Source organism: Theobroma cacao, chromosome 7 (assembly GCF_000208745.1).
Source record: "Theobroma cacao cultivar B97-61/B2 chromosome 7, Criollo_cocoa_genome_V2, whole genome shotgun sequence".
Taxonomy (NCBI): domain Eukaryota; kingdom Viridiplantae; phylum Streptophyta; class Magnoliopsida; order Malvales; family Malvaceae; genus Theobroma; species Theobroma cacao.
Window position 1 is genome coordinate 18629107 of NC_030856.1, and position 14531 is coordinate 18643637.

The following is a 14531-nucleotide window of genomic DNA, read 5'->3' on the forward strand; positions in this document are numbered from 1 at the left end:
TTCCGATCAAAACTACATATGGGGCCGGCCAGTATGCCCAGCTTTATGTAGATGAGATAATACGGCTGCATGGCATTCCTATTTCTATAGTATTTGACAGAGTAGCACAATTCACCAGTAGGTTTTGGGAAAAGTTACAGGAAGCATTGGGCACTAAGTTGGATTTTAGCACGGCTTTCCACCCGCAAACAGATGGCCAGTCTGAACGGACCATTCAAACATTAGATGATATGTTGAGGGCCTATGTAATAGACCTTGGGGTCAGGTGGGATCGATAGTTACCCTTAGTGGAGTTTGCCTACAACAACAGTTTCCAAACTAGCATCCAAATGGCACCATTTGAAGCATTATATGGAAGGAGGTGTATGTCACCTATTGGATGGCTAGAAATGGGAAAAAGGAAACTCTTGGGGCCTGAGTTGGTGCAGAACGCCATCGAGAAAATACGCATGATTCGTCAAAGGATGTTAATAGCACAAAGTATACAAAAGTCCTATGCTGATAACAGACGGAGGGACTTGGAGTTTCAAGTGGGAGATCATGTCTTTTTTAAGGTCTCACCAACGAAAGGGATAATGAGGTTTGGCAAGAAGGGAAAGTTGAGCCCTCGATATATAGGACCCTTCGAGATCTTAGAAAGGGTTGGAGCAGTGGCATATCGTTTGGCATTATTGCCAGACCTTTCGAATATTTATCTTGTGTTTCATGTGTCAATGCTTAGGAAGTACAACCCGGATCCATCACATGTAATACGGTATGAAACCATCCAACTGAATGATGATCTAACTTATAAGGAGTAACCGGTAACTATCCTTGATCGACAAGTCAAGAAGCTCCGTTTGAAAAATGTAGCCTTGGTAAAGGTGTTATGGCAAAATCAGACCAATGAGGAGGTGACGTGGGAAGCCGAGGATGAGATGAGAACAAAGTATCCCCATCTCTTTGATGCTTAGAGGTATGCTACCTTATAGTTGAATTTAAATTAAGGGATCGAATTTCTTTAAGTGGGGGAGAATGTGAGACCTCAACCCCTATAGGCTCATAACTATGCATAGACACAATAACAAGGGCCAATGGTAGTTTCATCATTTTCTCCAAAAAGCCTTCAGAAGAAGGTTTTATGGTATTTTAAGGTCTAAATAGGCATAATAAGATATTTTGGGTGCTAAGGAGACAAGAGAAGGCAAGAGAAAATTTTTGAAATAAAATAATATTAAAATATTAATATTTTATTCAGTGTCAAATTTTTTGATCAAGAAGGAGTATATGGTCAATCTAAGTGGGGGAGAAGAAGAATGAAAGAATTATGAAGAAAAATGACGTTAATGGGGCCGTGTATCTTTATTAAATAAAGATAACGCGGGCAAGTAAATATTTTAAATATTATGGGGACACTGCGTTGGAGTACAAACTCCATACCTTGTTTGTACATGTGTAGAAGAAGGTAATAGAAGGAAATTGGAGTTAAATGAGTGATAGGAGGACTATGTTAAAATGGAAGGAAACAAAAAGGTAAAATGGTCATTTTGTATCTCGAGTCAAAATTTTAAGTTTTCGTAAACCCGAGTAGTTTAGATCATTGTGGACCTTGTCCCAGCGTCAAAAGAATAAAAAGATTGCACAAAGGATGGGAGAAAAACAAGTTAACTTGCAAAAGGGCATTTTCGTAATTTCTAAGGGAATTGGATAAGCTTGGGCTATAAGCATCTTGCTTTCAGTAGCTTCTCACATTTTTTTTCCAGCAGCTTTTCTCCTTCGTCTTCTTCTTCTTGTCACGTTGCTTCCATCCTCCATGGGAGCTTGATATCAAGCTTTATAACCTCTCTCAAATTAGCTTAAATTTTCATGCTTTTGGTGCACCCTTTCATAAATCCTGATGCTCTTCCACTCTCTCTCTTTAAAACCCTTGAAAAATCTTGTTTTCATACTTTCTCTCACTAGCTAGGTGTTAGAGAGAGAAAGAGAGGAAAATCCCTATAATAGCTTGGGAATTGTTGGAAAGAAATTAAAAGTTACTAAACTACCAAGGTGAGTAGTAAATTAGCATTGGGTTTTAAGTGTTGATAATGTTTAGTGATTAAATTGTGGGTTTATTGTTGAGATTGTGTATTGACTCTATTGTGACTAGGATAGTGGGGATAGATAGCCATTTAAAATGGCAATTAAAAGCTAGCTAAGGGGTAGCTTTTAGGGTTTATAAGTATGAATTGACATTATGGTGATGTTAATTTGATGGTAGGTTCCAACAAAGCCCCATTATCCCAAATGGACCATTAGAGAGGTTAGAGTTGGCTAAAGGCTCAACTACTAGCGGTGAGTGAACTGCATCTCAAAATCATTTTGGGATCGTGACTGTTTTGTACAAAGAACTTGAATGATTTTATACAACTTTTTCTTAAAACAAGTGCCTTGGGAACAAGCTTTTGCTAAATGGTTTTAAGTTGTGAAATGTAGTTGTTATGGATTCATGCACTATTTCATTATGATGATATATATATATATATTGTGCATGATAATTGACATTGTGTATGATGACTATAACCGTGTGTGTGCATGATGTGGGGGGATGCACATGTCGGTGATAATGACGGTGTCGGAGATGGATAATGTCAAGCCCGACTCTACAATATGTTTATTATGCCATTTTTACATAAGAATGCATGTTTAATTACTTAGGTACCTCGAAAATCGTTAAAGGACGACAATGTACTAAATGGTACAATTAAGTTGAATTAAGCCTCGAACTAATCCAAATGGAGATTTTAAGATGAAATTGAGAATTTTAAAACCCTAGAATGACTTAAAAGGGTAATTTGGAGTTTGAGGACCAATTCGGAGTCGAATTGGAATTTTCATGATCTAGGGGCAAAATGGTCATTTTGCCACCCGAGGTTAAAATTGGAATGTTGGAAAAAGTTTTTGATCAAGACTGACTATTTATAGCATAATTTGAGTTTGAGAAGTGAAGAATTTTAATTCCAACATTTTTTCGAGCATAGGGGTAAAATAGTCATTTTGTCACCCCAGGGGCAAAATTGTAATTTTACACACCCAACACTTGTCCAGCATATGGAATATACCCAATATTATCATGGATAATTGAAGGAATTTAGATGGTGGAGAGAGAAAGCTTAATAGTTAAGAAATTAAAAATGGACCAACGGTAAGGTGACACATGGCAAATTCTCATCCATTTATTATTTTAATTATAAATTAGCATAAAATTTAGCCTATTTCTCTTCATATGGCTGGCCAAGCAAGGAAAAGAGGGAAACAAAGAAAAACAAGAACCCTAGGTGGAAAAATTCTAGGGAAAAGTGTGAAAATTCAAGAAAAGAAGTGAAAAAAAGGTCAGATTTTTCAATTAAGCTTGAGATCTCTCTTTTTTAAGCATTTTTTCTTATTTTCCATGGTTGAATCATATGAAATCATGATGAATCTCTTGCTGGCCGAACACTTAGAGAGAGATTTTGATGGTTCTTTTGGTTAGATTTTAAGATATTCTAGTGTTTTTAGTTAGTTAGTGATGTGTAGCATGAAAAGCCAATAAGAAAAATTCATTTTCTCCCATCACCCATCATTGGCCGAATTTTCCATGTAAAGTGTGGATGGTGGATTTGATTTTATTTCAAGTGAATTGGTTAGGAAATGATGAATTATGGTGAGAAAATCAAGTAGGAAAAATTATAGTATTGATGCAGCACCATGGCCGAAATTCCCAAGGGAAAATGTGAAGATGATTTTTTTAAAATTTTATGCTATTTGACTTGTGTTTGATGGTTTAGAGAATTGGAAGAAAAATGGAGTAAATTGGAGTTGAATTGGACATATTGGCCAATTAATCAAGTGATAGATCGAATTAGGCCAACACCGTGTTTAGACGATAATTCGAACAATGTGCATTTCATTTCATGCATCCATATAGTTTATAACGGTTTAGCACCAATGTGGTAAATTGCTTGATTGTGCATTATGTCTAGGTGGTGAATCTTCCGATAAAGGCAAAGAAATTGTACCTGAGGATCGATAGTCGGAGTACTCTAAAAAATTCGACTCCCAAAATAGTGAGTAACCTTACTATCGTCTTAATTATCTAAAGTGGTTTTTATTCGATTTTGTGATTTTATGAAAAATGAGTTTGAATGGTAAATCTTTATGTTTTATAAACAAAATGTGTTTAAATGAAATGATTTTATAAATCATTTTGAAATTGAATGATGGCTTTGAAAATAGAGTAATTGGAGACCATTTGATGTATTGTGAATTTATGTTTCTAATTGATTGGCTTATGATAATATTGGCATGAATGGTTGAATTAGAAATGTGCTGAAAATGTATGAATTGTTGTTTTGCCTTGAAAAGCTGTAAAATAAAATAATTGTTATGTCATGCTATTGCAAATTTTATTGTATGGTGGGTTTCACTTGCTACAAGGGGCGGGTTTTCTATGGATCAGCCTATTAGAGCGGCACAGAATCCCGATATATTTTACCTCAGTTAGAGAGGCGAGTAGGGTAACTCCCAAGGTATAACTTTAGAGTTCACTTCACGCTAAACCACCATGTGAGGGAGAACTCAGCCAACGCCAAGGAACGGCTATGTTTTCAAAATAAAAACATGATTTATATGTACATAACTTTTTAATAGCCTTGGCGGACTCCGTTGGGATAGCCCTCGATCAAGGTATCTCTGATAACTGGGTATGAGAATGATTTTGGCACGAGCCAAAGTTTTAAGAAATTCATAAGCCATGTTGATTGCTCGATTTATATGAATTGATTTTATTTGGTTGCAATGAGTTGAAAGATGATAAATTACAATACGATGATTTATTTTATCTGTCTCCATTTACTCAGCTTTAGATATTTTAGATGGTATTTGTTTACTCACTAGGATTATATAATCTCACCACCCTCTTTTCCACCCATTTCAAGCTCAGGATAGTCGGTAGATAGCTCACTTTGTTGAGGGCTACAGTTGGACTTGCATCCTCACAAACTATAAGTTTACCGCTTTTAATACTTTTGGTCATTTGTGGGCCCACATGTCACTGTAAATTAAATCTTATGCTTTGGTTATCTGTATTACAGTATGTATGAATTTATTTAGCTTTTACGCTACAAAAATTATTTACCGGTAACTCTATAAATATCGTCTTATAAGAAAATAGAATATTTTATTGAATATTTTTATTATATTCAAATAGTTATAATTTCATTTTAAATGAAAGTTTTAGACATCTAAACTTATTTTTGATTATGAATTATGTGTTTTATACTCGCATACGACATTTTTAGCTGGTTTCGAGAATTTTGAAGAAAAATGACCAAAATGCCCCTGTGAGACAAAAATCATTTTTTTATTGATTTAAGTTGGAAATAGCTTCAAATATTTTAGAACATGATATTTGGCAACGGTTACTCATAGGGGAAATGAGAAACTGATATTAAAGCCTTGTGGGGTTCCGGTTGACATTCTGGGTAATAAGTGTCGATCGAGACACCGAGACGGTTGTCACAAGCTCGAGGGGAGTACCGGATCGTGACAATTCGATTGGTATCAGAGCTTTTGGTTTTAAAGATTAGAGTTTTTGGGTTTAAAGTTGTTTTAAAAACTATAGTGTCAGTGTGGCCCAAGTTAAGTTAAGTTAAGTTAGGTTTGATAGAATAGAATACGTGCATCTGCATATAGAATTTAGAGTTGTTTAGACTCGTTCTGTTTCTTCTTATAGATCTTATGGGAGCATAAGTCATAGACAGGGAGCTATATGAACTCCTGTTCCCAGTAATCCACTTCCTTGTTAATGTCATGCAAAGGTCATAAGTAGGGTCGTTGTCTGGGTTTAAGATGCCACCCTTGACACGAGCCAGTGTTAGAGAGATCTTAAAACGAATGCTCCTAATGAAAGATTAATGAAGTGATATATCTCTCCGATTAAGGATGAAGAAATTTGGAGTTGGACTAATAGGCCGTGATAATTTATTCATTTGGTGGAATTATAATTGAACTCATGGTTGTCAATTGGAAAAAGATTTGAGGACTATGGATTGTATTGGGGTTAATATAAAGGAGCACGTGTGATAATGGTAATAAGGGGCGCACTTTGATTAGAATGAATAGTGATGGTTGTAATTCACTTGGAGTGTATAAATTAAGCATTGAGGTAAGAGTAAACCCATACTTATGTGCATGAAGATAAGAACACTATGTTAATTGAGCTTGTTATGCCCATATAAAAGTGGTGTTGGGATTTTGAAATATTTTATATGTGAATATGTGTTGAATAGGTACAGCAGCTTAGAGGGAATTGGTGTTGATTTCAATTAAGCGATTGTGAGATTTCAAGAATTGATTGGACCTATTATAGTTCATGGATATAAGCAAGTGAATTAACTCGAGAGTGAGTATCAATGATTACTATAATTGATGTGTGGTCATGAAGTAAGAAGTTAGTAAACAAATCTGCTCTAAGGATGAGCTTGAACTTTGCTATGCATAGTAGGGGGAGCCAAGGGATTAAAGGACTAGATGTAGAATTGGCAGCTTGAGGTTAAATGACTTGAAAATGTCGAATCTAGTCTGAGTGCCATATGAAGTTTTATAATTGAGACTGATATACGAATTACTTGAAAGATCAATTTAAAAGTTTATTCGGTTCAAAGTGTGACCTATGATACGAATGATCAGACTTGAAGGTGATCTCCCCAGAGTAAGGAATTAAGAAAATGTTGATGTTTGGATATATTCTAAGAGAGAGAACTTCTGCATCCTAAGTTTAAGACAACGCTGATCTTATGATCGTAAAAACAAGGTGTAATAACTAAGTAAATTATTCACTTACTAAATGTGATTGGTTATTGATGAATAAAGTCAAGATCTTAACATTTAGTGGTGTACAATTTGATAATTATGTATTTAAGAGTTATTTAGAGACAATTCCTTCATCAAAATTTGCACTAAATGCTATGGTAAAGGCATATCAATGTTAATATGGAAATGTATCCAGGAATGATCTTAACATACCACCAAAGGAGAATTAAACATGTTAAAATTAATGTTCTAATAGTGTGCATATGATAGAAAGCTAGTTTGTAAGTTGTAGTTTTCATGATCATGAAATATATAAAGATTATCAATATATGGACATACACTTGGAGTTGTAATTTACAAGTTTGGAGTATTTAAGATATGATTAAATAAAATTAGCATTAGTTAAGGTACGTAAATCTTCTAATTAAATTCTGTGGAGTTTGCATGATAGTAGAATGGAGGAACATAGTGCTGTGATACTATATGGTGAAGTTACTATACAATATGGAAAGAGTATGCTAAAGTAGGATTTATTGATTGTTGACAAGTGTTATAGGATGAGATGAATTTGAAGATATCGACTTTACCTATTATATGTGATAAACACAAGAGGATATAAATGGTTATGGAATTTGTGACGTAAGCTTAGAAGGAAACCAAACGGTTGAGAATGATTAGTGTAGTAACCTTAAATATAGATGAATAACATTGATTAAGTAAACTCCAACAGCCACCGTGTCACGGTGCTAAGAACACTTCATGTTTAGGACGCATAAATAAAATGAGACAGATGTGAAGTTGAACTTATGAGTTGACCTAAAGTCATTGAACTTGATTCTAAGTTTTGTTAACTAGAGTTTTAAGGTTTTGGAAGGCATCGATATGAATGAGTGAAAGCTGAAATGGTTAAAGGCGTTCCCTTGGGGGAGGGAGCAAAAAAAAAAAAGTTTGGGGTTCGAAACTTGGCGAGAAAGTCCTTCAGGGCCTGTCGTGTCGCCCTTAGGCGCAACGGAAGTAAGCAAGTCAAGTGATGGGGACCCAGACATAACAATACCTCGAAGTGGGTCCCGAAGAGGATGCCACATAAATGGCTAAGTTACGGGTTAAGTGATCACATGTTGTGAGACATAAGTTTAAAATAGATATCCCTAAGGAAATACTCAAAAGAAGTGCTGCCATGGATCTCATGAAAGCAAGCACTAAGTTATGTGGTTATAAAAAAAGAAGCTGTAAGATAAAAGTGATATTGGTATTGACATTGAAAAGTACTTGAGGAGAATCTAGTTTCAAGTTTTGCAATTTCAAGTACAATTTATAAATTGGTTAAGGGAGAATGATGTTATATTCGTATGAAAGAGTGGAACAAAGGATGATAGAAGTTGACCTTGCTAATGAAGTCAGATAATGAAACTTTCCTAATATATTATGGAAATTGGAATTCAAAAATGCTTGAGGCATACATGATTCAAATGAGTCTAAGATTTAAGTGACAAATCAATATCAGAATGCAAGAAGGATACGAGGTAATGTAGAGGCATGAAGGATAATCGAGGAATAAGGATGACTCTTAGGAATTATGGTATTGCTGAGATGCAATGATCAAGTTAAGATAAATCTTTGAGGAATCAATGGGATTATAAAGCATATACGCATAATAGAGTATAATTCAATGGAGATGACTTGTGATACAATGATATAGAGTACAAGGAAACTTAAGCATATAATTGGAAATGATAAGAAGAGAGTATAAGTATGTAAATGATGTGGAACTATGCACAGGCATGATGAGAATTTGTATGAATTATGAAGATTATTTTGTTGAATCTTGGTTATGGATGGGAATGAACAAAGAGAAATTAGTCTAAAGGCATTTGAAAACAGAGACCCGTATACATAATGAGGAATATGGACATTTGAATGTGCGTGTATACGTATGTGTGGAGTTAGTGATGTACCCAACTAAAATGAAGAATGGTTTTAGTGGTTCGAGATTTGAACTCAATATATTTGATGAGTTGTGTAGATCATGTAACGATCCAGAATCTTATCAGAAGTCAATTTATGATGACCTAAGGAATTTTGGGGAAATAGTTAAGGGAATGTAATCTATAGTGTGATTAAGCCATATGAGATGGATTAATAGGATTAAGAAGATTGAAATTTCCTAAATGCAAGGTAAACATGAAGTATGTGGAAAAAATTGAAGCCATTAATCATCCCTAACGCTGAGGATATGTGCAAGAATGAGTATGACGTGTTAATGATACCGTAAACTACACAATAGTGTATGAGGATAGGATGAATGAATGAAAGTCGAGAAATTTGATATGGAATGAAGTAATAAGAAAGTGATTGGTATACATAAATAAGTATAAAATGTGATCAAAATTGGTATGATTGAGATGGAGTTATGATTCAAGTTTAATGATAGTAATAGCAGCATACTTAGTGTTTCAATATAAGAGATCATGACTGTGAAGGTTACTGTTGATCTGATTCTAAAGGATAATGATAAACATAAGTGAAGTACTCAAGTTGAATTGGAAGTAAATGAGGTGAACAAATCAAAATTCCCTATAAAGGGGGAGGACATAAGAAGTCGAGCATTAGATGAGAAAACAATACTCCCATCTTTTCTTTGAGTTCAGTAAATGAAATTTTGAAGTTAAAATTTTATTTTAAGGGGGGTAGTGCTGTCAAGTCCAACTCTACAATATGTTTATTATGCCATTCTTACATACGAATGCAGGTTTGATTACTTAGGTACCTCGAAAATCGTTAAAGGACGATAATGTACCAAATGGTACAATTAAGTTGAATTAAGCCTCGAACTAGTCCAAATGGACATTTTAAGATGAAATTGAGAATTTTAAAACCCTAGAATGAATTAAAATGGTGATTCGGAGTTTGAGGACCGATTTGGAGTCAAATTGGAATTTTCATGATCTAAGGGCAAAATGGTCATTTTGCCACTCGAGGTTAAAATTGGAATGTTGGAAGAAGTTTTTGATCAAGATTGACTATTTAGAGCATAATTTGAGTTTGAGAAGTGAAGAATTTTAATTCCAACATTTTTTCGAGCATAGGGGTAAAATAGTCATTTTACCACTCTAGGGGTAAAATTATAATTTTACACACCCAACACTTGTCCAGCATATGGAATATACCCAATATTATAGTGGATAATTGAAGAAATTTATATGGTGGAGAGAGAAAGCTTAATAGTTAAGAAATTAAAAATGGACCAACGATAAGGTGACACATGGCAAATTCTCATCCATTTATTATTTTCCTTATAAATTAGCATAAAATTTAGCCTATTTCTCTTCATATGGCTGGCCAAGCAAGGAAAAGAGGGAAACAAAGAAAAACAAGAACCCTAGGTGGAAAAATTCAAGGGAAAAGTGTGAAAATTCAAGAAAAGAAGTGAAAAAAAGGTCAGATTTTTCAATTAAGCTTGAGATCTCTCTTTTTTAAGCATTTTTTTCTTATTTTCCATGGTTGAATCATATGAAATCATGATGAATCTCTTGCTGGCCGAACACTTAGAGAGAGATTTTGATGGTTCTTTTGGTTAGATTTTAAGATATTCTAGTGTTTTTAGTTAGTTAGTGATGTGTAGCATGAAAAGCCAACAAGAAAAATTCATTTTCTCCCATCACCCATCATTGGCCGAATTTTCCATGTAAAGTGTGGATGGTGGATTTGATTTTATTTCAAGTGAATTGGTTAGGAAATGATGAATTATGGTGAGAAAATCAAGTAGGAAAAATTATAGTATTGATGCAGCACCATGGCCAAAATTCCCAAGGGAAAATGTGAAGATGATTTTTTTAAAATTTTATGCTATTTGACTTGTGTTTGATGGTTTGGAGAATTGAAAGAAAAATGAAGTAAATTGGAGTTGAATTGGACATATTGGCCAATTAATCAAGTGATAGATCGAATTAGGCCAACACCGTATTTAGACGAAATTCGAACTATAAAACCCGACCCTATAAACATATGTCATGACATACATGCACTGAGTAGCATGTTATTACGCTAGGAAAGTTCCTAAGAATAGACGAAACCCGATATCGTACCTAACGGTACACTTGAGTTGATTTGACCTCGAACTAGTTCAAATAGGAATTGTAGGATGAAACTTAATTTTTATAGTCCAGGAATGACTAAAAATGATTGTTCAGAGTTCAAGAGTTCATTAGGGGTAAAATTAGAAATTTTGATGTTCAGGGTTAAAATTGTCATTTTGCCACCTAAGATAATAATTTGATCATGGAGTGAAATTTTTGATCAAGATTAACTATTTGGAGTATAATTTAATGATAGGAAGTGAAAAATTTCAATTTTGGCAATTTTCGAAACATAGGGGTAAAACGGTAATTTTGTCGTCTCGAGGTAAAAACCGTAATTTTCACCACCCAAAACTCTTCAAAATCATAGGATTTATTTATTTTTGGTATGAACAACTACGGTATGTTAAGTGGTGAAAAATTGAAGTTTAAAAGATGAAATTTTAAAAATGGGCCAATGGGAAAGTGACACATGGAACTTTTTAATGATTTAATATTATTTTAATGAAAAGTCAGCCCATTTTAAGTGATGGCTGGCCATAAGGGAGAACAAGAGAGAAAATAGAGAGGAAAGGAAGAAAAAAAGAAAAACCAAAGAGAAACAAGAAAATTCAAAGGGGAAATCGCGTTTTTCGACCGTTTACGTGTCTAACGATAAGATTTTTACTTTAGCTTGATTTCTACCTTTCTTATGCCTTTGTTTCCATTTAGCATGATTGAGGAGAGAGATCAAAAAGTGATATCAAGGGCTGGATGAAATTCAAGGGGGAGGAATTTGAAATTTTTATGTTTTGATTTTTAGTTAAATTGATAGTTTTAGTTAGTTAAATGTGTATAGAAATCAAATTGGGCAAGAAAGCATGAAATTTTCACAATACCCACCCTTGGCTGAATGTTCNACCCTTGGCCGAATCTGCAATGAGGTACAATGATGATGATCTGATTTTTATTCTAAGAGAAATGAAGAGAAAATGATGAAAAATGGTTAAATGTGATAGAAAAACAAAGTGAAAAATTTACCTAGTTAATGTCCCATTTTTGGCCAAATTTTCCAAGGAGGAAAGTGAGCTGATTTTGATGATTTTAGAAGGTTATTGGCTGATATTTAATGGTTAGAAATGTTGGAGAGAAAATGGGACAATTTAGAGCTAAAATGGAACGTGTTAGCAATTTAACAGGTAAAGTGCCAAAAAAAGTTAATACCGCGTTTAAGCCGTTTTAGGCTATTGCATTTCATACCATGCATTAGTATAAAATTTAAGTCAATTATATAGTGATTTAGCATCAATGTGATGAATTGTGTAATTTTTGCAATGTGTCTAGGAGGAGAGCCTTCCGGTAAAGGCCAGGAAGCCGTACCCGATGAACAGTGATCGGGGCACCTAAAAAGCAATTTGTTTGTACAAACGGTGAGTAAACCTATTATTATTGTAAATTATCTAGAGTTTATTTTTAAATGCTCTTTATGTATTTTATGAAATGAAAATGAGATTAAAACGGGATTTCTGATGTTTTAGAAATAAATGTGACAAATAAAAATATATTGTGTTGATTATGAAATTGAGTAATTAAAGGCTACCAATTGTCTTGAAAAATATATTTTCTTATGAGTGGCTTATGATATATGAGTATATGTGGCTATATTTTATAATTGTATTGGGAATGGAATGTAAGCTGTCTTTTACTATGCAGGCTGGATAAATAAATAAATAAAAGCCACGTTATACTGTCGAAATTTTATTAAAATTGGTGGGTTTAGTCACTGCAGTGACGAGTTTTTCGTGGACTGCCTATTAGAGGGGTACGGTAAACCCGATTATATAGTTACTCTGGTAGTAGAGGCGAGGAAGGTAACTCCCGGGGTAGTGTTAGAGCTCACTTCACGTCGAACCCCCACGTGAATGTGTAACTCGGCCAACGCCAAGGAACGACTTGTTTTAAAAATAAAAATGTGTTTCACATGTATATATCTTAACAACCTTGGTGGACTCGGTTAGATGCCTCGGCCAAGGTATCCCTGAGGATTTGTTTTTGGCTTGAGCCTTGTTTTTAATAAAAGTCATAAGCCTTAACAATTGTTTTGGTAAATTACAAATATTTTATGGTTTAAGAAATAAATTGAAAACCTTATGAAATGGTTTGTAATTTGTTGTTTAAACTTGCCTCCATTTTACTTGCCTTTAGATATTTATGATAATGTCTGTTTACTCATTTGGATTGCGAAATCTCACCCACCTCTTTTCTAAATATTTCAGGCCTGTGGTAGCTTGTAGATGCCGATTTTGTCGAGGATTTTAGTTGACCCCTCTATCTCACAGACAGTAGGTTACTATCACCAACATCTGGTGTATTTAGGGGCCACTTGTCATTGTAATTATTATTGTACATTATAACTTTATAAATTATTGTATGTATGAATTTATTTTACTTCCACATTACAAAAGATTTTTACCCGTGTTTCTATAAATATTGTTTTATATAAAAATGTTATATTTTAATCAATATTTTGAATAGTAATATTTGTCTATAAATCCTTTTAAAATAATTTTGTCTTTTGATTTACTTGAGCCGGAAACAACTGGTAATTGTTTAAAATGGAATGTTTAAAAATTGCTCACAGAAAAGGTAAGAAACTGATATGTAAGCCTTGCGAGGTTCCGATTAGCATTTCGGGCAATGAGTGTCAATAGGGACGTCGCGACTGTTGTTGTGGGCCTGATGGAGGTTCCGGCTCGTGACACAAACAATGTGCATTTCATTTCATGCATCCATATAGTTTATAACGGTTTAGCACCAATGTGGTAAATTGCTTGATTGTGCATTATGTCTAGGTGGTGAATCCTCCGATAAAGGCAAAGAAATTGTACCCGAGGATCGATAGTCGGAGTACTCTAAAAAATTCAACTCCTGAAATAGTGAGTAACCTTACTATCGTCTTAATTATCTAAAGTAGTTTTTATCCGATTTTGTGATTTTATGGAAAAATGAGTTTAAATGGTAAATCTTTATGTTTTATAAACAAAATGTGTTTAAACGAAATGATTTTATAAATCATTTTGAAATTGAATGATGGCTTTGAAAATAGAGTAATTGGAGACTATTTGATGTATTGTGAATTTATGTTTCTAATTGATTGGCTTATGATAATATTGGCATGAATGGTTGAATTGGCAAATGTGCTGAAAATGTATGAATTGTTGATTTGCCTTGGAAGGCTGTAAAATAAAATAATTGTTATGTCATGCGATTGCAAATTTTATTGTATGGTGGGTTTAACTTGCTGCAAGGGGCGGGTTTTCTGTGGACCAGCCTATTAGAGTGGCACAGAATCCCGATATATTTTACCTCGGTTAGAGAGGCGAGCAAGGTAACTCCCGAGGTATAACTTTAGAGTTCACTTCATGCTAAACCACCACGTGAGGGAGAACTCAGCCAACGCCAAGGAACGACTACGTTTTCAAAATAGAAACATGATTTATGCGTACATAACTTTTTAATAGCCTTGGCGGACTCGGTTGGGATAGCCCTCGATCAAGGTATCCCAGATAACTAGGTATGAGAATGATTTTGGCACGAGCCAAAGTTTTAAGAAATTCATAAGCCATGTTGATTGCTCGATTTATATGAATTGATTTTATTTGGTTG